This window comes from Bos indicus, chromosome 11 (genome assembly GCF_029378745.1).
Source record: "Bos indicus isolate NIAB-ARS_2022 breed Sahiwal x Tharparkar chromosome 11, NIAB-ARS_B.indTharparkar_mat_pri_1.0, whole genome shotgun sequence".
Classification (NCBI taxonomy): Eukaryota; Metazoa; Chordata; class Mammalia; order Artiodactyla; family Bovidae; genus Bos; species Bos indicus.
Genome location: NC_091770.1, coordinates 57,063,908 through 57,086,772, shown reverse-complemented (window position 1 = coordinate 57,086,772; position 22,865 = coordinate 57,063,908). Strand labels below are relative to the sequence as shown.

Genomic DNA, 22,865 nt, shown 5'->3' with positions numbered 1-22,865 from the left:
TATTGTCTTTTAGAATATTTTTATTAGTTTTTTTTTTTTCACTTCTTCAAATAGGGAAAAAAACTGTTCAAATTTAGTCTAGTTCACTCTGATTGCTTTCTATCACTCCATGAATGTTCTAGAGGCAGCCAAATGTGATGTTACCCAGAGGAGCTCTGAACTGAGGCCACAGATTCAAGTCATTTTCTCAATATCCTGTCCAGAGATGATGTCTCATCTGTAGTATTCCTCCCCACCTTAGTTGTATGGACAGTTAAATGAATTAGACGTGTGTGTGTGTGTGTGTGTGTGTTCAGTCGCTCAGTTGTGCCTGACTCTTTGTGATCCTATGGACTGTAGCCTGCCACGCTCCTGTGGGCATGGATTTTCCTAGGCAAGAATACTGGAGTGGGTAGCCATTCCTTTCCCTGGGGGATCTTCCTGACTCAGGGATCAAACCTGCATCTCTTGTGTCTCCTGCATTGGCAGGCAGATTCATTAGCACTAAAGTCACATGGGAGGCTCAAATGAATTCCATGTACCTTAAATATGAGGCATTAAGTAAATGATGCTTAATAGATATGTATAGAGATTGCCTGCCAGAGAGTAAGCACTCTAAGAGCTAGCTATATTTATCAATCTTCACAAATATTGTTGAAGTTGTATTTAATAAGTCTAGATCTCCATCTTATTCTAAATTATTTCCACACACACATATAAATATCTTCTTTCTACTGCTAAATAGGCAACATCTTAGATTACCTTTCCTACCTGGACTACTCACATTCTAAATTATTTTTCTAGAAATAGAGTGTGTGTACTCACTAGAGGAGGTGTGCAGGATGAACCTCTGAAGTTTCTAAAGATAATTTTAAATTTTATATTTACTTCATGTTTAGAAAGTTGGAAAATGATGACCTTAATATTTGACCAAGGATTGTGACCCTGCTGACCACAAGCATCAGGAGAACTCCAATTAGGGAAGGAACGCAAGGAAAAAGTGTCCTGAATGGAAGTCTCTTGCCACTAAAGGGGTTTAATAATGAGACTCATAGAGTAATGTATGCATGATCAAAAGAATTTACATATTGTGTCAACTAATTTTTAAGACCATGTTCCAAAATTGAGGGATGGCTTTCAAATTTTCCCCATGACTTGGTGAAAGTGCAAACACAGTCTCCTGCTAACAGAAGAAATGCAGTTCTGTTTACCACATTTGTTAAAATTTCAGAGGTTAGCAATTCTGTAGTGCAAGGGATAAGCCTCATCAAGAGAATACCACCTTCTTGATGATGGTATCTCCCCTGCCAGCAAGTATCAAAGTAAATATTGACTGAAGAGCGTATTGATCCTACAAGTAATAGAGAATGGAGGGAAAAGGCCAGACTGACACTGCTACTCCTGACATGAGTTCTACCCCAGCCTCATTATTGTTCTTGTTGCTTAGCACTAAGTCGTGTCTGACTCTTTGAGGTCCCATGGACTGCAGCATGCCGGGCATCTCTGTCCTCCACTATCCCCCAGATTTTTCTAAAATTCATGTCTACTGAGTAGATCATGCTATCTAACCATTTTATCCTCAGTTTCCCTCTTCTTGTGCCTTCAATCTTTCTCAATATTATGATCTTTTCCAAAGATGGTCATCTGAATTCAATTGGCCCATTTCTGTCCATTTTAATTCACCAAGAAAAATAAATTTTAGTTCATTTTAGTTCACAAAGAAAAAGAAATGCAAAAAGGAAAATGATTGGCTGAGGAAGCTTTACAAACAGTTGACCAATATATCTACTACTACAAAAGGGCAAGGCTCCCTTTGAAGAATTGGAGCAGCCCTCATAGTCAACAAGAGTCCATAATACAGTACTAGAGTGCAATCTCAAAAATGATCTCAGTTCATTTCCAAGACAAATCATTCAACATCACAGTAATCCAAGTCTATGTCCCAACTACTGATTCTGCAAAAAATGAAGTTGACTGATTCTATGAAGACCTGCAACACCAAAAACAGATGTCATTTTCATTATAGAAAACTGGAATGCAAATGTAGGAATTCAAGAGATACCAAGAATAATAGGCAAGTTAGACCTTGGAGTACAAAATGAAATTGGGAAAAGGCTAATCGTTTTGTCAGGAGAATATGCTAGTCATAGCAAACACCCTTTTCCAACAATCCAAGTGAGTACTCTACACATGGACATCACTAGCAGGTCAATACTGAAATCAGATTGATTATGATCTTTGCAGCTGAAGAAACAGAGATCTATCCCATGTCTCTCTTTAGTTTATTTATTTATATCACTAAAAACTTCTTTCACATCATCACAGAAATTTTCCAAACAAATTTTTAAATAAAATTTTGCATTATAGGTAGAAAAGAATATAAAATAAATGTATAAAGTAGTGTCAACTAATTAAAAAAAAAAGCACAAAGTTAGAGTTGAGAGTCCAGCTTTATTTAGGGCAAAATGAGTACGGCAGCCCAGGAGATAGTACCTCAGATAGCTCTGAGAAACTGCTCAGAAGAGGCAGAGGGGAAGGTCAGCATATATGTGATTTTCATGAAGGAGGAATACATGCAATCAAGCACATATTTTTCCAGAAGGTTTCTGCTAGTCATGAGAAACAGTTGCCACCATAAAGGATTTTAGTGCTTTTATATATGATGAGGGAGAAGGCAATGGCACCCCATTCCAGTACTCTTGCCTGGAAAATCCCATGGGCAGAGGAGCCTGGTAGGCTGCAGTCCATGGGGTTGCTAAGAGTCGGACACGACTGAGCGACTTCACTTTCACTTTTCACTTTCATGCATTGGAGAAGGAAATGGCAATCCACTCCAGTGTTCTTGCCTGGAGAATCCCAGGGACGGGAGAGCCTGGTGGGCTGCCGTCTATGGGGTCACACAGAGTCGCACACGACTGAAGCGACTTAGCAGCAGCATATATGATGAGATATAAGAGGTATAAGAACTGGGCTCAGAAAATTAGCTCCTAAAAATATCTATCTGAAGTCCTGTCCTGCCAGTTTCTCCCTGAACACAGAGTGCTTCATTTCTGCTCTCCACCCTGAACTCCTTTCAGGCAGTATTGAAGATCAGTAACTGCCACAGCATATGAATTAATTCTTGTAGAGGAAGATGGGAAGTACCAATTGGTAGTTGACAGTAGTACCACTGAAGTCTTATTTTCATTTAGATCTATAGCCCTTTATGGGCTATCATTTTCAGTAATGACAGATAATAAAGTCACATAGAGAAATTAATTTAACTTAAAACCACACATAGGAGCTATTACATCACAAAACATCCAATCAATATTTTCAAATTACAAAATAAATGTAATCAAATTTCTCTCACTAAAATTATTGAAGAATATTATGCCAGTGGGCTTCCCTGGTGGCTCAGTGGTAAAGAATTTGCCTGCTAGTGCAGGAAACATGGGCTCAATCCCTGGGTCAGGAAGATCCCTTGGAGGAGGAAATGGCCATCCATTCCTCCTGGGAAATCTCATGGACAGAGGAGCCTGGGTGGGTTACAGTCCATTGGGTTGCAAAAGAGTTGGACAGGACTTAGCAACTAAATAAACAAACAACTACAACAACAACAAAACCCAATTATACCATTAGTCAATATAATAGATATTTTTAAAACTTTGTTTAGTTCTTGTAGTCACATATTGTTCATGCTTTATAACATAAATAACATCACAATTAAGGCATATATATAAAATTTGTAAATAAATACACCAATAAGAAAGATGGATAGTCACTTTTTAGAAATGGAATGATCAAAAAGTTTGAAAAGAGTGTTCTAAACATATTTACACTACCTGGAAAACTGCATCTCTATACATTAAATGATATGGATTCTCATTCCCTTTTCCTATAGTAAAATCTAATATTTCTAAGAGCTACATCTCAAAAGGAAAACTTTAAACTCAGCACCTCCTTGGTCATTCCCTGCCAAATTGCTTTCAGAAAATGGAGTATCTAATGAACAGATGACAGCAGAAGGAAGAGGGGGCATCAACCTTCTACCTGGCTCACACATAAACAACTGTTTCAATTTCTAGAGCTACAGAACCCTAGTTTTTGAGTCTGCAAATGGAAAATGTGATTTACAGTATCCTTGCAGTATGGTGATAGTTTCAAGAGCAGATTTCTGGGCAGCTTCTGAGATAAAACACGCATTTGTTTTGTTTTTCTCTTTTTGATCCTGGTGCCTTTATTAGAGCATCATTCCAATGTTTCAAATTATGTTGATTTTCCGCTTTATAGTTTAGTGTTGAGAGCATTTGTTTTTGTTGCAGTTATTGTCATGTCTTCAATAGAATTTTAGTAATAAAAAGAGAGAATAAGCAATTGGAGGAAGATAAAGGAATAGAGCACTGGGAATGTATATTAGTGCTTTATTGTTTCCTGTAAACATTTCCAGTATGTTTCTGCAAAGTTAATTGTTCAAAGATATTTTCTTGAAGAAGCTTGCCCATATGAGATAATCCTAACTGCATCAAACTAATTAAAAAGTTATCCCAAACTGATTCATCTCAGGTAAGATTCAGAACATAAATGACAAATTTTCCAGTGTAGACCTTTTTCTTTTAACTTTAGAAGTCACCAAAGGTAGGGAAAACAATCACATCAGAAAAATCAAGATTTTACATAACACAATTCACCTTTTTAAAAGCTCCATCTTACCTGCTTTAAGAGTTAATAAAGATGAAATATTTATATTTTAATGAGCATTTCTCCCTTCATTCCTTTTAATCTTTAATTTGGTCCTTCAGGGTGAAAACTGCTTTGAGCTATGTTACTGATATCTGAACTTCATAGAAGACTGATATTGCATAATCTCAATCAGAAATCTGCTCCAAATTAAAAAAAAAAAAAAAAAACATAGAAATATATCCCAGGAGAAAAATCCAAATATCAGACTCAAGTTGGTCTGAAGAGTAATTCAATTAAAATTTGAGTTTTTCAGACATCTGAAACAGAATGGCCTGAACTATTTATCCATCACTTTCAGGTCCATCCTTAAGCAAAATAAGAAGTTTGTTTTAGGTAGCTTTTAATTTTCTCTTTCAGTGTTTTTTTTTTTTTTTTTCACCCAAGTGTCCATTCCTTTGCAGATCCCTTTTTAATATAGGTTTTCTCAAAGTGAAAGTGAAGTCACTCAGTTGTGTCTGACTCTTTGTGACCCAGTGGACTGTAGCCTACCAGGCTCCTCCGTCCATGGGATTCTCCAGGCAAGAATACTGGAGTGGGTTGCCATTTCCTTCTCCAGGGGATCTTCCCAACCCAGGGATGGAACCCAGGTCTCCTGCGTTGGAGGCAGTAGCTTTAACCTCTGAGCCACCAGGGAAGTTTCTCAAGGAGACACTAATTAGAACCCAGTTCCTCTTGAGAACATCAAATTAGAATTAATTTGGCATATATTTGGAACCCAGTGTCACAGTGTATTACTTTATTGATGCTATAAAATTTTAATAGGAAGTGGGATTAAAACTCCCAATGATTAACAATACCCTTAAAGTAGCAGTGCTTAAAACTGCCAGATACAGAGGTACAGCCTTAAATCTTCTTTCTCAAATTCTATAATATATTGTTATTTCCCCATAGAAGTATTTTAGGAGAATATTTCAAAGTTGCAAGCTCTATTTCATTTACCCTCAAATCATATACAGCAGCTGACAAAATGTGAACACTCTGAAGTCTAACTACTCAGGTGTAAACCCCAGCCCTGACACTTGCTGGTTATATGAATTTGGGCAAATTGTATTTAAATTCTCTGCACCTCCATAGGCCAACCAAGAAAATTATGCATAGAGCACAGTATCTGTCCTGGAGAAGGAAATGGAAACCCCCTGCAGTATTCTTGTCTGGAGAATTCCATGGACAAAAGAGCCTTGCAGGCTACAATCTATGGGGTCACAAAGAGTTGGACATAACTGAGTGACTATCACTCACTCATAGTATCTGATCAAAAATTTACTAAAAGAGAATTGTGAAGTAATTTACGCAAAACATTTAACACAATACCAGCCACATAAAAAATACTCAACAAGTCATGAGCTTTAGAGATCTATTAGAGCTAAAAAAGCACACATTTTTTAACTGCTGTATCCCCAGACCTTCACCCAGCCTAGTCACTGGAACAAATGAGAAACTCAATAGCTATTTGTAGAATGAATGAATGAATGAATGCATTGTCTTGTCCAAATGAGCTGTTTGTTGAAAACAGTAATAAAATTACATGGGATTTTGATTGATTCCTTGTCATGAATCTCTTCCAGATGCTTGAAACATATGGCTGTTCAATAAATATAATTTAACGTGCTGAAGCTTATGAAGCCATGAAGAGTTAATAGCCTTTCAGCATGGGTATTCCATTATTAAATCCTGTTACTTTCTCTGTCACCAAGATGTATGTTAGAAAAAATGTAATATTTTTGAAAATTTTATTGAATTTTACACATAACTTCATGAAATAAAACTGGTATGTCTAAGTCTATGAATTATTTTTATGACCCTGGTTAATGGTGGTTTAATAACACATGCATTTTATCATCACCTGAGTGTAATGTATACAAGTATAGTGTCTTGGTAAATCAGATAATAATATTAAGTGGTATTAAAGATTGTATGTTTCATAAACCCCTCTTTGTTTAATTTTTACTTTTATTGGGCTCCCCTGGTGGCTCAGATGGTAATGAATCTGCTTACAATGCAGGAGATCTTGTTTGATCCCTGGGTTGGGAAGATCCAAGCTCATCCCAAATAGATTTTGTATAATATTTACTTTTACTACTCAAAATTTATTTGGGATGAACTGAATGCATGCCAGCCTGTCACTAAGAATAAACTCATTTTTTCCAAGCTTATGACATAATTTTTTCATTACATACAAAAATGACTTCATTTGGTAACTGGCCTAACTATCTAAGGAATTCCAAATAGATGACAATAATCATATTAACATTATTCACAAGCAAATGTTATCAACTTAAATGATACAACTCTAAAACAGCTTGAATCATAAGCCTAGTTAGATGAAGTACTAGTATCTACTTACTTTCGGTAGGAAATTGCATGATTTGAGTACCCTTGGTGAGCAGCTGAGAATATCTGCTGTTAAAAAAAAAAAAAAAAACCTCTAGACTATAATTAGCATGGGTAAATCTTACGACGTAAATTTTTGTGCTCCCAATCATCCATAATTATTTCTAAAGATGACGCTGTCCACAGATGTTGCTGGGATTTAATTCTACACTGAATCATATTGGTCAGTCATTTCTTACTGATTAGCCTCCTGAATTTGTACAAAAGTAAGCCTGCCTCTCCTTGCTTTCTATTTACCACAAAGTTATATGACTATTTCGTTATTCAGAAGCCTTGCATAGCTGTACTCTAGATTTTGACAAAGAACATTTCTGCAATTTCAGCCACCCACATCTTGGAAAGCTTCCGGAAAGACAGACAATGTTAAAGACGGTTGCTCAAAATAAAGGATGTACATTCTTTTATCTATATATTTCAAATTTTACCTTTAGGGGGAGTCAGGCTAAGGATGTTGCAAATCTGCTCTAAGATATCCGACCTGTTGTTGTTAAGTTGCTTTTTCAGTTTATGTTTAAGAGTGAGGACTATTATAAAGGACAACTTTGCTATGGCTCATTATGCTGTTAACATATCAAGTTTCTAGGACAAAACAAAATTTAAAAATTAAATAATGTATTTCATTATATACTTTATATAAGTATATAAATATTTAAAATTGTATATCAATCTTGTCTGACTCTTTGTGAAGCCAGGCTCCTCTATCCTCCACTATGGCCCAGAGTTTGCTCAAATTCATGTCCATTGAGTTGGTGATATTATCTAACCATCTAATCTTCTGATGCCAATTTCTTTTGCCTTCAGTCTTTCCCAGCATCAAGGTCTTTTACCTACTAATTACTTAAAAAAGCCCAAATATCTAAACCAGCGTTTGACTTGCTTTTGACACACAACTGATTATGGCCCTAAGTCTTAAAACCAGGATGTCTAAAATTAATCATGATTTTTCCCTCCAAATCTCTTTATCCTTCTAGGTTCCCTAAGTAAAATGTCCTAAGCCCCAAACTAGAAAATCATTCTAAACCAGCAGTCACTTCATTGCCCATATTCAACATACCACCTAGTTCTGACATCTGCATTTTCTAAACATTCCCCAAATCTACCATCTCTACATTAACCTCAACTGCTACAGCTCAAGGCAGAAGCATTTCTCTCTACCATTATGATAACATCCCTTAAATAGTCTCCTGGTCTCCACTAAAGCTTCTTCTCAATCCATTCTACAGTCTGCAAAATAATGTGATTTCTTCATGTAAAATAAATGAAGGCCTTGTCCTGGATGACAACATGAGCAGGCCAAGAAAGTGAACCCAAGCCACTAGTAGAATGCACTGAGCAACAGAGAATGATAAAAGAGAATTCTGAAGAGTTTGGACCAGATCAAATAATACAGGGCTTTATAGTTAAGGACTTAAGTATTTATTCTCAGAAAGGATTGTGTTAACAAATTTTAACTAAGTAAACAACATGACTATTTCTGAAATATATTCAGCTAACAGTGGAGTCCACTTTGTGGCAGTAACCTACAAAGAAAGGTATGAGGCTGTATATTATAAGGAAAAAAAAAAACTATTTAGACAATCTTATCCCTTTAAACTGAATATTCATTGGAAGAATTAATGCTGAAGCTGAAACTCCAATACTTTGGCCACCTGGTGCAAAGAACTAACTCATTGGAAAAGCCTCTGATGCTGGGAAAGATTGAAGGCATGAGAAGGGGACAATAGGAGAGTAAATGGTTGGATGGCATCACTGACCCAATAGCCATGAGTTTGAGTAAGCTCCGGGAGTTGGTGATGGACAGGGAAGCCTGGCGTGCTGCAGTCCATGGGGTTGCAAAGAGTCGGACTCAACTGAGCAACTGAACTGACTAATTGACTAATACTTTTAAAAATAATGAATTAAAACACATATATTGAGATGTTGTTCACAAATAACTTTCTGTCAAAGAAGTGATGACCCGAAAATTGTGAAAATATTTGTGTAGATAGATGGAGACCATTTAGATTGTAATTCATTAAATAAATAAGGAGTGTATGGTATCTCATATTATGGTGGTGATGGCTAAGACAGAGTCAAATGGGTTAATAAAAGAGATATTCATAGAGTCACTTCCTTATTATGATCTAAGTTAAAATGGATTGTGTTGTTGTTCAGTTGCTAAGTCATGTCTGACTCTTTGCAACCTCATTGACTGTAGCACACAACCATTCCCTGTCCTTCAATATCTCCCAGAGTTTGCTCAAACTCATATCCCTTGAGTAGGTGACACCATCCAACCATCTCGTCTTCTGTCACCCCCCTTTTCCTCCTGCCCTCAATCTTTCTCAGCATCAGAGTCTTTTCCAATGAGTTGACTCTTTGCAGTATGTGGTCAAATTATTGGAGCTTCAGCTTCAGAAGTAGTCCTTCCAATGAATATTCAGGGTTGATTTCACTTAGGATTCACTAGTTTGCTCTCCTAGATATCCAAGAGACTCTCAAGAGTTTTCTTCAGCAGCACAATTTGAAAGCACCAATTCTTTGGTGCTCAGCCTTCTTTATGGTCCAATTCTCACATCCCTACATGACTATTGGAAAAACCATAGCTTTAATTATATGTACGTTTGTCAGCAAAGTGATGTCTGTACTTTTTACTATGCTGCCTAGGTTTGTCATAGGTTTTCTTCAGGGAGGAACTGTCTTTTAATTTTGTAGCCACAGTCACTATTTGAAGTGATTTTGAAGCCCAAGAAAATAAAATCGGTTATTGTTTCCACTTTTTCCCCATCTATTTGCCATGAAATGATAGGACCAGATGCCATGATCCTAGTTTTTGAATGTTCAGTTTGAGCCATTTTTTTAACTCTCTTCTTTTATTCTCATCAAGAGACTCTTTAGTTCCTCTTCACTTTCTGCCATTAGAATGGTATTATCTGCATATGTGAGGTTCTTGGTATTTCTCCTAGTAATCTTGATTCCAGCTTGTGAGTCACCCAGTCTGGCATTTCCCATGATGTACTCTGCATAGAAGTTAAATAAGCAGGGTGACAATACACAGCCTTGACATACTACTTTTCTAATTTTGAATGAGTCAGTTGTTCCATGTCCAATTCTAACTGCTGCTTCTTGCCCTATGTACAAGTTTCTCCAAAGGCAGAAAAGGTGGTCTGACCTCCCCCTCTCTTTCAAAAATTTCCACAGTTTGTTGTTATCCACACAGTCAAAGCTTTGGCATAGTCAGTGAAGCAGAAGTATACATTTTTCTAGAATTTACTTGCTTTTTCTGTGATCCAGCAGATGTTGGAAATTTGATTTATGGTTCCTCTGCCTTTTCTAAATTTAGCTTTCTCTTCTGGAAGTTCTCAGTTCCTGTGATGCTGAAGCCTAGCTTGAAGGATTTTCAGTATTGCCTTGCTAGCATGTGAAGTGAGCACAGCTCTATGGTAGTTTTAACACTATTTGGCATTGCCTTTCTTTGTGATTGGAATGAAAATTGACCTTTTCCAGTTCTGTGGCCACTGCTGAGTTTTGGAAATTTGCTGGCATATTGAGTGCAGCATATAAATGGCATCATTTTTAGGATTTTAAATAGCTCAGCTGGAATTCCATCACCTCCACTCATTCATAGCAATACTTCCTAAGGCCATTTTACTTTATGCTGCAGGATGTTTGGCTCCAGGTGAGTGACCATACCATCATGTTTATCTAGGTCTTTAATAACTTTTTTATACTTCTTTTGTATACACTTGCCACCTTTTCTTAATCTCTTCTTCTGTTGTGTCCTTGCCATTTCTTTCATTTATTGGGCCTATCTCTGCATTCAATGTTCCCTTGGTATCTCCAATTTTCTCGAATATATCTCTCATCTTTCCTATTTGTGGGAAGAGAGTAAATTATCCAAGATAGCATGTTCAGGCTCTGTTGCCACATGTTTATAAATAATGATCATGTAACAGCTGAGATCATTTATAGCACTGCACATGTGTGTCACGAGTTACTCGCTTGGTCATGAGCTACTTTGTGCTGTACATATATAGGAACTTCATCCATAAAGTGAGGGGAATTACTGCTGTGTCATGGCTGTGTCTGCCACGAGAGGAGAGAATATACTGTGAATGCTGCTACAGCTATTTCATCAGCCAGGAGAAAATATTGTTATGGCTACTGTGTCATCCAGGAAAGAGGTTGTGTGTAGGTATGTTGTGTTATGTTACGTCTGCTGCTCCAGCTGTTGTGCCAGCCAGGAGAGAATAAATGTGTCTGCAGTTCCTAAGGCTCCTGGCATCTTCTTCCGGCCTCTTAGCTTGTACCTTGCCTACCCTGGATTCAGCAAATAGTGTGGACAGTGAGATACACCAAAACACCTGGCATTAAGAACAGGATCAGCAATACACTATTCTATTGTTTTCCTCTATTTCTGTACATTGTTCACTTAAGAAGGCCTTCTTAGCTATCCTTGCTATTCTCTGGAACTCTGCATTCAATTGAGTATATCTTTCCCTTTCTCCTTTGCCTTTTGCTTCTCTTCTTTTCTCAGCTATTTGTAAGGCCTCCTCAGACAACCATTTCTCCTTCTTGCATTTCTTTTGCTTTGGGGTGGTCTTGATCACCACCTCCTGGATAATGTTACAAACATCTGTCCATAGTTCTTGAGGTCTGTACCAGATCTAATCCCTTGAATCTATTTGTCACCTCCTCTGTATAATCATAAGGGATTTGATTTAGGTCATACCTGAACAGCCTAATGGTTTTCCCTACCAGCTTCATTTTAAGCATGAATTTTCCAATAAAGAGCTACTGATCTGAGCCACAGTCAGCTTCAGGTCTTGTTTTTGCTGAATGTACAGAGTTTCTCCATCTTTGGGTGCAAAGAATACAATCAATCTGATTTCAGTATTGACCGTCTGGTGATATCCATGTGGTTTAAAATAGATTACAAAAGCTCTGAAATGTTTTCTAGTGATAGTAAACACCACTTTGACACCCAGAGTTCAGGAAGGTTAAGGTTTAATGATTTGGGGTCTTTTAGATTATGTTTATCATATTGCTTTGGGAATCAAAAAATATAAGAAATTGAGAATAAAACTTGAAAAGCTTATAAAATTAACAATAATCTATAAAAGAATTAGAAAAGTCATCTGAATCTTCAGACTTGTAACAATGAAGAAAGATGTCTAAGAGTCAATCTAGCTAAGCTCTAAGTAACAATTTAAGAGTTTTATAGTAGTAAATAGCCTTATTTCTTCCACAGTCAAGTTTTGGACTTATTTTTCTTGATGATTTTCTTGGATTTTTACTAGCCATTTGTTGTTACAAATGTTCTAATGTGTCAAATTGCATAGAAACTTTAAAATAGTCATGATATTACCCTTTTCTTTAAAATCCCTCTAAAATTTTTCCCATTTGACATAATACACTTATGTTTCTAAAAACTCCAAAAAGTGAAGAGATATGTTTTGATTTGTGAAACAAAATAACAATTTTTATTTCTTCCAAATCTACCTTAATTATTTTATGTTGCTTTGCAATTTTTTATGTTTCAATAAATGCACAATAGATGATTGGAACCCAGAACAGGAGATCTGTTAATATTTTGAACTATATATAAAAAGATATTTTATTAAAATAAATTTATGCTATATTATATAGGAAAAAATCCTATAAAATACTGTTGCAGAAACCAGTAATTGAGAAACCAAGCACCACACTCAAGGAGTTGGAGAACTCAGGTTTATTATGCTGGTGGGCCCAAAGGAGTTAACACTCCAAGCTCTGAACCCTGAACAAACGGGTTACAGAGTTTTTATAGACGGACTATAGTGGGCAACACTAGCAGCTAATAGTCTGGTTTAAACTAAGGGGTTTCACGTGTGCAGGAACAGCAGTCAAGACAGGGAGTGGGCTGCCTGACCTTTACAGGGGCAGACATGATTAAGCAGGTTTGCAGGGACTGGGCAATTGCAAAGAGCAGGGCAAGGGTGAGTGAGATAAGCTCCAGTTCCTAGTATTGTAAGTCCCCACTTTCTGAAACTGCATCATCTACGTGATCCAGGCTTTGCAAGGAGCAAGCTGAGTTACAGAGGCAGAATGAACAGGAGGTTATATAAAATTTTAATTTTTCCTCTTCAATCCAAGCTCTTCACACCTTAGAACGTTCATAGGAAAAGATAATCCACAGAAAAACCACGTTATTTTACAGAACTTTCATATTTACAACCATAAATTTATCAATATTTTACTTTTATTTAAATTTTTATATATTATCTTCTTTTAGTCATTAACCTGATGAGTAAAATAAACAAGGTTTTTTAAAAAGATTACTTTGTTTATATTTATCATCATATTTGCAAATACATCTAAGACATCAATTCTATAAACTTACCCCTTGTGTATTATTTTGATGAACTGAAAACTGCCTTTTAAGTAAGTTAAAAACTGAAACTATTTCATATCATCTTGTATTCATTATTCTCACTGTAAAAATGGTACACTTAGAAAAAGCATATTTAAATATAATTCTCCTGAATTGTTTTCAAAATCATACTTACAATTTATGATAACACCTTTTCAGAATGTCAGTTAATATTTTAAAAGTTTTTGAGTAACATATTTATAGCTTTTACAGAAGTACAAAATTCAAATATTAAGTATATTTCAAATTTCAGCTCTTTATGAAAATCAATACGAGTGCAGAGATAAACGACATTTCAGTAGCACGCTAGAGGTTTGTCAGTGAACATTTTCAAACTATTCACATTATTTTCTGATGGCAAAGACATCTCAAAAGAAGTGTGATATGCTCTATGAATACCATCAAACCTCCTTGCTGTCTTACATTCAGCAATCGATGGTAGATTTGCTTTTTATGACAAGATGAATATATTCCAAATGCAGCTGTATAAAAGTAGCTGACATTATGAATAAGAAATGGAAAGAAGGGCATTTCCATTGAAACTAATTTTAGGGAACCAGACAGGCATCAGTTTTACTCAGAAGAGTGAAGGATTATATGAAAATGCCGATATAGATTGTGTTAAAACTACCAGTGTCCCTTTATTAGCCACAGGTTTCTAGGCATGCTAGATTAACTTTAAAATTTTGTTCACAGAATCTTGGGAACTTTCTTGATCTCATGATGCCTGATAGCTGTATGAGAGCAGGTAAAATAATGCCTCCACCTCCAGTTAGTATAAACTTTGAAAATAGTACACATATATAATATCTACCTGTTCACAACATGTTATTGTTGAGATATCCTTTATGCATAATTCATTATCACTGAACATAAAGCTATAGAAGTCAAAGAATGTGCTTTTAGGAGAGTGCAAGGAAGAGTTTATCATGGCTACAAATTCCAGATCAAAGGTGCTTGCGCACAAGATGATGTTGATCCTAAAGATTTTCACCAAATATACTCAAAGGTTTAGAGTAATGCACTTGAGAATAGTATAATAAATAAAAGAATATCTCAGCAGGTAAAGTGATTATATAACATATAATCAAAGTTAAGTATTAGAGCTAGCGTACAATATCTGAGGTGAAAATATTCTCTGGATAAACTCTATAGTAGAATGGTAAAGACTTAGTGAACTTGAAGATAGATTAACAAAAATTATCCTACCTGAAAAGAGATTCAAAAACAATTGAAACATTTGGAAAAAGGTTCAGGGATCCTTATGAGGCAGTAAGAAAAGACTGACAATATGAATATTTGTCAATTGTGTTAGTAACATATATTATACATATACATACATACTGTATATATATAAAGTATAATTGATAGTAAGTCCTAGAAGAAGATAAATTTCCCTGATAGCTCAGTTGGTAGAATTTATTTCTTTAATATATACTACTTATGTATAATTTTTAATGTGAAATATGATACTCTGTCTTTTGAGAATTTTCTATTTTATAAAAAGTATCAAATTTACAGACACAGAGTTGTTTTTAGTATTCATTAATTCTGTTTACTCTTTCTGTGGTAGAGATAGACTCAATTTTATTTTTAATATTTATGATCTGTGCTTTTTTTTTTCTTGGTTAATGTGGTTAGAGGTTTATCAATTTCATTAATTATTTTCAAAGAACCAGGCTTGATTAATTAATATTCTGTATTGTGCTTTTAGTTTTCAGTTTCTGCTGTTATATTTACTATTCCCTTCCTTATTCTTGCCTTGAGTTTAATTTGCTCCTCTTTTTCCAGTTTCTTGATGTGGGACCTTAGATCAATGAATTGAGACCTGCGTGTCTTTGTAACATAAGCCTGAAATGTTATAACTTTTCAGTAATGATGACTTTACCAAATGAAGATATGTTGCATCTTCATTTTCAACCAACTCAAAATATATTCTAATTTTTTTGTGATTTTATTTTTGAACCATGGTGTATTTAGAAGTGTGTTGCTTTAACTTAAAATATTAATATTTGAGATTTTCCATAAATTTATCTGTTATCAATATTTATATTAATCTGTTTTAATCTGGAGAAAAACACTTCATATAATTTAATTTTTTCAACTTGCTAAGCTTTGTTTTATGACTCAGAAAAATGTTCTGTTTGTGAATGTTCCAGGTGAACATATTTTAAAATGCATATTTGGCTGCTGTGGGTGGAGTGTTCTGTACATGTTAACTTATAAGTCGTTACGGTTGTTCAGGGCTTCTATATATATAATTGCACTGATTTTCTATGTACTAGTTCTACTGTTTTTCTACTAATTACTGAAAGGTAATGTTAAACAGGAAGTTAGGCATGAATAAGGAGGGGTGGCCTAGCTAAAAAAAGATTCAAGCTGATCTCTAAACCCCACCCCAGACACGCCCCAACATGGCCCAGAAGAGCTCACAGATATGCTACAAAATAAGCATAGAGATGGATCCAACTCTGACGTTTGTGCCCCAGATGCACAGTGGATACAAATAACTACAGGGGCTTCTCCAACTCCCACATATGCACCCTTGATGCACAGCTGTGTCCTCAGGTGACCTTAGGCAGCAGGGAGCCAATTAAAGGTTCATAAATATCTATATATGCATACATCTGATTATAACAGATTGAATTATGGTAAAGACATGTACAATAGAGCTGTGGTTATGTAACTTGCAGAAAAAGTGAAAGTCGCTCAGTCATGTCCTACTCTTTGCGACCCCATGGACTTATAGTCCATGGAATTCTCTACTCACAGGAGTGGGTCGCCTTTCCCTTCTCCTGGAGATCTTCCCGACACAGAGATTGAACCCAGGTCTCCCGCATTGCAGGAAGATTATTTACCAAATGAGCCACAAGAGTATTCCAAGATTATTGGAATGGGTAGCCTATCCCTTCTCCAGAGGGTCCTCCCTACCCAGGAATCAAACTGGGGTCTCCTTCATTACAGACTGTCAATCAAAACTCTCAGTCCTCGCCTACCTGTATGAACATCTAAAAGCCCTGTCTTGAAAAACCTGCATACCTCATCATTCTGGCGCCAGAGCCTCTCTTGGCTTGGTCCCACCTCTCTGCTGAGGTGTTCTTTATGTTCTTCCTTCTATAAACCAGGGTCCAGTGCCTCTCTTGGCTTGGTCCATCTCTCCCTTGAGCTGTTTTTCCAGTTGTTTCTTCAATAATCTTGTTTTTGCCATGGGTAAGACTTCAGATTACTCTTTGCATCCTTACCAAGAACAGAGGCCCATAGGGGAGGGTTCTTTTCAATGCTCCCTATATCCACTAATAAGTAACACACACACACACACACACACACACATATATATATAAGTAATATATATAACATATATATTTGCATATATCATGATGAATTTGTCTATTTTGCTTTGCATTCTTTCAGTTTTGCAATTTGGGGAATTTTTTCTTAGTTGCTTTCACTTTTAATGTTGTTATATATTCATTGAAAATTGATTTCTTTATCCTTGAATAACAATCTTCTGGACCTAGTACTTTTTGTATCAAAATCTGTTTATTCCCATATTAATATAAATATTCCAGCTTTTTAAAAAAGTAGATTGGATTTTTCCATCATTTCAGTTTAACTCATGTATATCTTTATAATTAAAGTGGGTTTCTTATAAACAGCATATAGGTGGATTTTTTTCCACTTTGAAAATCTTTACCTTTTATTGCTGTGTTTAGACAGTATACCTTAATGGAGTCATTGAGGCTCGTGATTAAAATTTATCTAACTGCTAGTTGTTTTTCTATTAGTTGCAACAGATTTTGTCTTTTGTGTTCTTTTGGATTGATTATTTTTAATTGCTTTTTTCTCCACAGTTGGCTTAATTTTTTTCTCTTTTAAAAATTGTAGGGGCCCCATGTGGTCTGGGCATGCCAAATGGAGATGACAGTGGCCTGAGTGGAAGCCAGAGTACCAATACAGAATGATGCTGAAGAGCCTAGTGGACCTTTGGTGGCCAAGGGCAGGGCTGGAGAAGGGTCTGGCCCAATAGAACCATAGCAGCAAAGCTGCCAAGTCCTTCATGATGAAAGATTTGGAGACACTTCTATCTCCTTTGTATAACTGATAGGTTGGATGGTGAAGAGACGGCTGACGGTGTCAAAACCTTTCTGCAGGGCCTTTCCAGGGGAAATCAAAGACTCCATCTGGGGAATTTCTATTAATACCATCTCAAAGCTAGATGCTTGAATTCAGCAAGAGAGAGAGGAACAGTGGAAAAAGAACAATTAGGATCCTGGCTCAGAGGAGAGTCCAGAGTATAGTAAGGAAACAGGAGTGTGAACCTGTATTGTCAGTAGAAATTTTCAATGCTGTACGTAGAATGGTGGCGTTGTTCTGGTTCAGTCTCCTCTTGTTTTATCGAGTGTTTGTTCCTGTGCTTAGTCATTAATGGCCCAAATTACTGGTGAGCCATCATGAAATGGGGACGTTTGTTTGCAGTTGGAATGCTTCCTCACATCAAATTTCATTGTTGTTTGGGTGCTCCTCCTGTTTGTGTTTAGCAAAGCTGTGAACCCTATTTTGTTTCAGGACATTATTGAGCTGGCATTTGAGGTATCAGAGAGGAAGACTCACCCATTCCCTAGCATTAGCCGAATAATAGCTGATACGCTCTTCAACATTGTGCTGTGGGCTCTCTTCCTTCTCCAGAGGATGTTTGTGAGTCTCTTTCCCATCCATCTTGCTGGTCAGCTGGTTGGCCTCCTATATACATCTCTTCTCTACTCACTACACTTCTTCGAATATCATTGGTTCAATAAAGGAACTGAAATACACCAGTGGTTGTCAAACATAAAAAAAATGGGCTTTACTACTTTGGATTCAGTTTGCCCTTGATTTTCTCACAGTGATGAAGTCCTCCTACACAGTCAATGGATGCCTCTTGTCTGTCCTCTTTCCTTTATTCATTATCAGCGCCAATGAAGCAAAGATCTCTGCAAAAGCATATCTTTTCCAATTGCACCTCTTCTCCTTGGTGGTTTTCTTAAGCAACAGAGTCCTCCATAAGATGGTCTACCTGCAGTCTGCCCTCAGTAGCTCCACTTCTGCAGAGAAGTTCCCCTCACCTCACCCATCTCCTGCAAATTCAGGGACCTGCTGCTGGTCCCTGGAGTCATCTGCCATCCAGTGGAGATGGGTGAGACAGGAAGGATTCCATGGCAGTTCTTTACCTTGTTCACCTCCCCAACCAGGGAAGGCAGGACCCACTGTGCCAAGGGCCCTGTGCACATTCCAGTCTCTCTGAGGAATGGGGATTTTTGTCTCTGGTGCAGGTAAGGCAGAATCTCCCTGCATGGATTTTAAACACCAGTGAAAAGTGAAAGGACCACAAGTTTTTCTGCAGCTCTTTTCTAGCATCTGCCAGCCCCACACCTGGACTGATTTCAGGACTTTTCCTCCCTGTGCCATTTAACCTCTCACTTGTCTTTCCTGTCTTCAACCACCCTTGAATGAATGAACTTTTGTAATTCTAGCCGTTGTATTCTGTGGACCTGTTACTTTTGTCTTCTGCAAAGCACATATATTGGATGTGGGAGGGAAAAGAGACTGCTGCTTCAGATCACTCCCTTTATAGCCATCACTGTCTTGTTTTCTGTAACTTGGATTAGACTTGGATTTCTTGCTCCACTGCAAAAAAAAAGAGAGAGAGAGAGACTGAGGAGATTGCACAGTATTAAAGATCTCACAGTAAGATTTGCTGGGTTTTGAGGAGTGATTTTCCTTCTTTGCCTCAAAAGAGAAAAAGACTTTCCCCCACCCCCAGTTGTACATTTAAAGACCCTCCAACTGTAAAAGTGAAGAGTGAAATTGTTAGTCTCTCAGTTGTGTCTGACTCTTTGCAACCCCATGGACTGTGGCCCACCAGAATCCTCTGTCTATGGAATTTTCCAGCCTAGAATACTGGAGTGAGTAGCCATTCCCTTCTTCAGAGGATCTTCCTGACCCAGGGATTGAACCTAGGTCTCCAGCATTGCAGGTGGATTCTTTGCTGCAAATAGAAGCAAATGTAATTAAAATTACATTTCCAAAATCTTTTTTGCTTTATGTTGTTGTTGTTCAGTCACTAAATTGTGTCTGACTCTTTGCAACCCCATGGACTGCAGCACATTAGGCTTCCCTGTCCTTTACTATCTCCCTGAGTTTGCTCAGACTCATGTCAACTGAGCTGGGGATGCCATCCAACCATCTCATCTGTCACTCCTTTTCCCTCCTGCCCTCTATCTTTCACAGTATCAGGGTTTTTTCCCCAATGAGTCAGGTGGCTGAAGTATTGGAGCTTCTGATTTAGCATCAGTCCTTCCAATGAATATTCAGGATTGATTTCCTTTAGGATTGACTGGTTTGATTTCCTTGCAGCCTAAGGGACTCTCAAGAGTCTTCTTCAGCACCACAGCTTGAAATCATCAGTTCTACAGCACTCAGCCTTCTTTATGTGCAACTCTCACATCTATACCTGACTACTGAAACACCATAGCTTTGCCTATGTGGACCTTTGTCTTCAAAGTGATGTCTCTGATTTTTACCATGCTGACTAGTTTTGTCATAGATTTTCTTCCAAGGAGCAAGCATCTTTTAATTTTATGGCTGCAGTCACCATCCACAGTAATTTTGGAGCACAAGAAAATAAAATCTGTCACTGTTTTCCAGTCCCCTCCCATATATTTACCATGAAGTAATGAGACCAGATGCCATGATCTTTGTTTTTTGAATGATGAGTTTTAAACCTGTTTTTTCACTCTTCTCTTTTACCCTCATCAAGAGGCTTTTTAGTTCATCTTCACTTTCTGCCATTAGAGTGGTATCATCTGTATATCTTAAGTTTGTTATATTTCTGCCACCAGTCTTGATTCCAGCTTGTGATTCATCCATCTTGGCATTTTGCGTGGTGTACTCTACATATAAGTTAAATAAGCAGTGTGACAGTATACAGCCTTGACCTACTCCTTTCCCAGTTTTTGCCATGTAAAGTAACATAATTAAGCAAGTAAAATTCATATTTACAAGTCTTGCTCACATTCAAGCAGTGAGAATGACACAAGATTTGTCAACTAGTGGACAGAAATATGACGTTTTCTTAGAATTCGTTCTATAGAGAATCTCACTATTACATAATCTTATTTCTGTCTTCCCATCATTTCAGTTTTTTTTTTTTTTTTCTATTTTTGACTTTTTTCCTCAACTGAGAGAACTCCTGTAGAGAGTAAATAGTCATTGCTCTTTATATTTACTCCAGGGCTGAGAATTTCTATGTAATACTAATCTCTCAAAGTAATCATCATCTCCTAAATTTCTCAATAACAATGACACTGGGTTAGTAATTCCACAGGATGATCTATATAGTATCCAGATCCTAAATATATCATCTCAACAATGACTTTGGACAAATATCTTTTATTAGTTTCTTGGGGGTATAGTAATTGAGCACCACAAACTAGGTAGCTTAAACAATATGTCTGTCATATAGTCCTAGAGACTAGGATCTCAAAATCAAAATGTCAGCAGTGTTTTTTCTTTCTGAGGGCTGTGGGGGGAAAACCTATTCTATGCCTCTTCTTTACTTTGTGGTAGCCTTAGGCATTCGTTGCCTTATAGATGATGTTTCCCCTGTGTATTCATGTTATTTTCCTTCTCTGTATGCCTCTGTGTCCGAAATCACACTTTCCATAAGAAACCAGTCATAAAGGATTAAGGCCCACTATACTGATCTAATTCTGAGTTAATTACTGCTATAAAGACCCTGCTGCTACTAAGTCACTTCAGTTGCGTCCGACTCGGTGCGAACCTGTAGACGGCAGCCCACGAGGCTCCCCTGTCCCTGGGATTCTCCAGGCAAGAACACTGGAGTGGGTTGCCATTTCCTTCTCCAATAAAGACCCTATCTCTAGATAAGATGACATTCTGAGATACCTGGGATTAAGATCACAATTTTTTTTTTTCCCCAGGGGTAGACATAATTCAACCCATAAATATATCTCTTCGTGGTATTTTGGGAGAAATTTCTACTTGTGTGAAAATAAATAAAATGAGGAATGCCTCAGGTCAGTTCAGTCGCTCAGTCGTGTCCGACTCTTGGCGACCCCATGAATTGCAGCACGCCAGGCCTCCCTGTCCATCACCAACTCCTGGATATCACTCAGACTCACGTCCATCTAGTCAGTGGTGCCATCTAGCCATCTCATCCTCTGTCGTCCCCTTCTCCTCCTGCCCCCAATTCCTCCCAGCATCAGAGTCTTTTCCAGTGAGTCAACTCTTCGCATGAGCTGGCCAAAGTACTGGAGTTCCAGCTTGAGCATCATTCCTTCCAAAGAAATCCCAGGGCTGATCTCCTTCAGAATGGACTGGTTGGATCTCCTTGCAGTCCAAGGGACTCTCAAGAGTCTTCTCCAACAGCACAGTTCAAAAGCATCAGTTCTTCGGCGCTCAGCCTTCTTCACAGTCCAACTCTCACATCCATACATGACCACAGGAAAAACCATAGCCTTGACTAGACGAACCTTTGTTGGCAAAGTAATGTCTCTGCTTTTGAATATGCTATCCAGGTTGGTCATAAATTTTCTTCCAAGAAGTAAGTGTCTTTTAATTTCATGGCTGCAGTAACCATCTGCAGTGATTTTGGAGCCCAAACCTAGTTAGTCTTAAATTGCAAAACTGGTACCATAACATAAAATCCAATTTACAAAACGTGCATTAATATTAATGTTCACAGTTTGTTCTCTCTCTCCCTTTTTTTTTTCTTTTGGTTTCATAGTGCAAAGAATCATCAACTGGTATTGGTGAAACAGAAAAATAAAACAAAACCAAGACATAACAAAAAATTTCAAGTTGTTTAGCAACATCAAGTTGATTTTAAATAATTGTAGCATACAAAGGAAAACAAAATTTTCACTGTCATCTTAAATATTTACATTACAACATCTATGATAAAACCAGTTTTAATACATACATACAAGCATTTAAATATATTTGACTCTCAAATGTCAAAATTTGAAGAAAATGTCAAGCTTTTTATTGTTCTGAATAGACAGTTTCTTTGTATAACAAACACTCCAGTTTCTTAAATAGACTATGTAAGTATTTATAGACCAAACTTTAGTAGATTCACAACAAGATTATTGCTTCTCAGGAAATAATATTCTTTACCTGATAAGATTTGATCCTTTCTCAGACAAGGAAAACTTTCCATTCATATGGTTTCAGTTGAAAAATTTTGAAGAATTTAGTCTAATATATTTCTAGTCTGAGTCCTGTACCTGGAGTGTTTTTCAGCTCCCAGGCTCATATTGCTACAAATGTCCTTTTGTTACTTTACCCTGTGGGAAGATGTTCCTCTCAAAGCATTAATAGC

General features: G+C 37.1%; 1 non-coding gene and 1 pseudogene across 1 annotated transcript; one reads left to right on the top strand and one right to left on the bottom strand.

Moving 5' to 3' along the window:
* Nucleotides 1–1,134: 1,134 nt before the first annotated feature.
* Nucleotides 1,135–1,297, bottom strand: LOC139186019 (U1 spliceosomal RNA). The gene has a single exon (XR_011569594.1). It is a non-coding gene; the product is annotated as a U1 spliceosomal RNA (small nuclear RNA).
* A 7,259-nt stretch (nucleotides 1,298–8,556) lies between these two features.
* LOC109565572 (etoposide-induced protein 2.4 homolog) lies at nucleotides 8,557–22,310 on the top strand (annotated as a pseudogene).
* The last annotated feature ends 555 nt before the right edge of the window (nucleotides 22,311–22,865 follow it).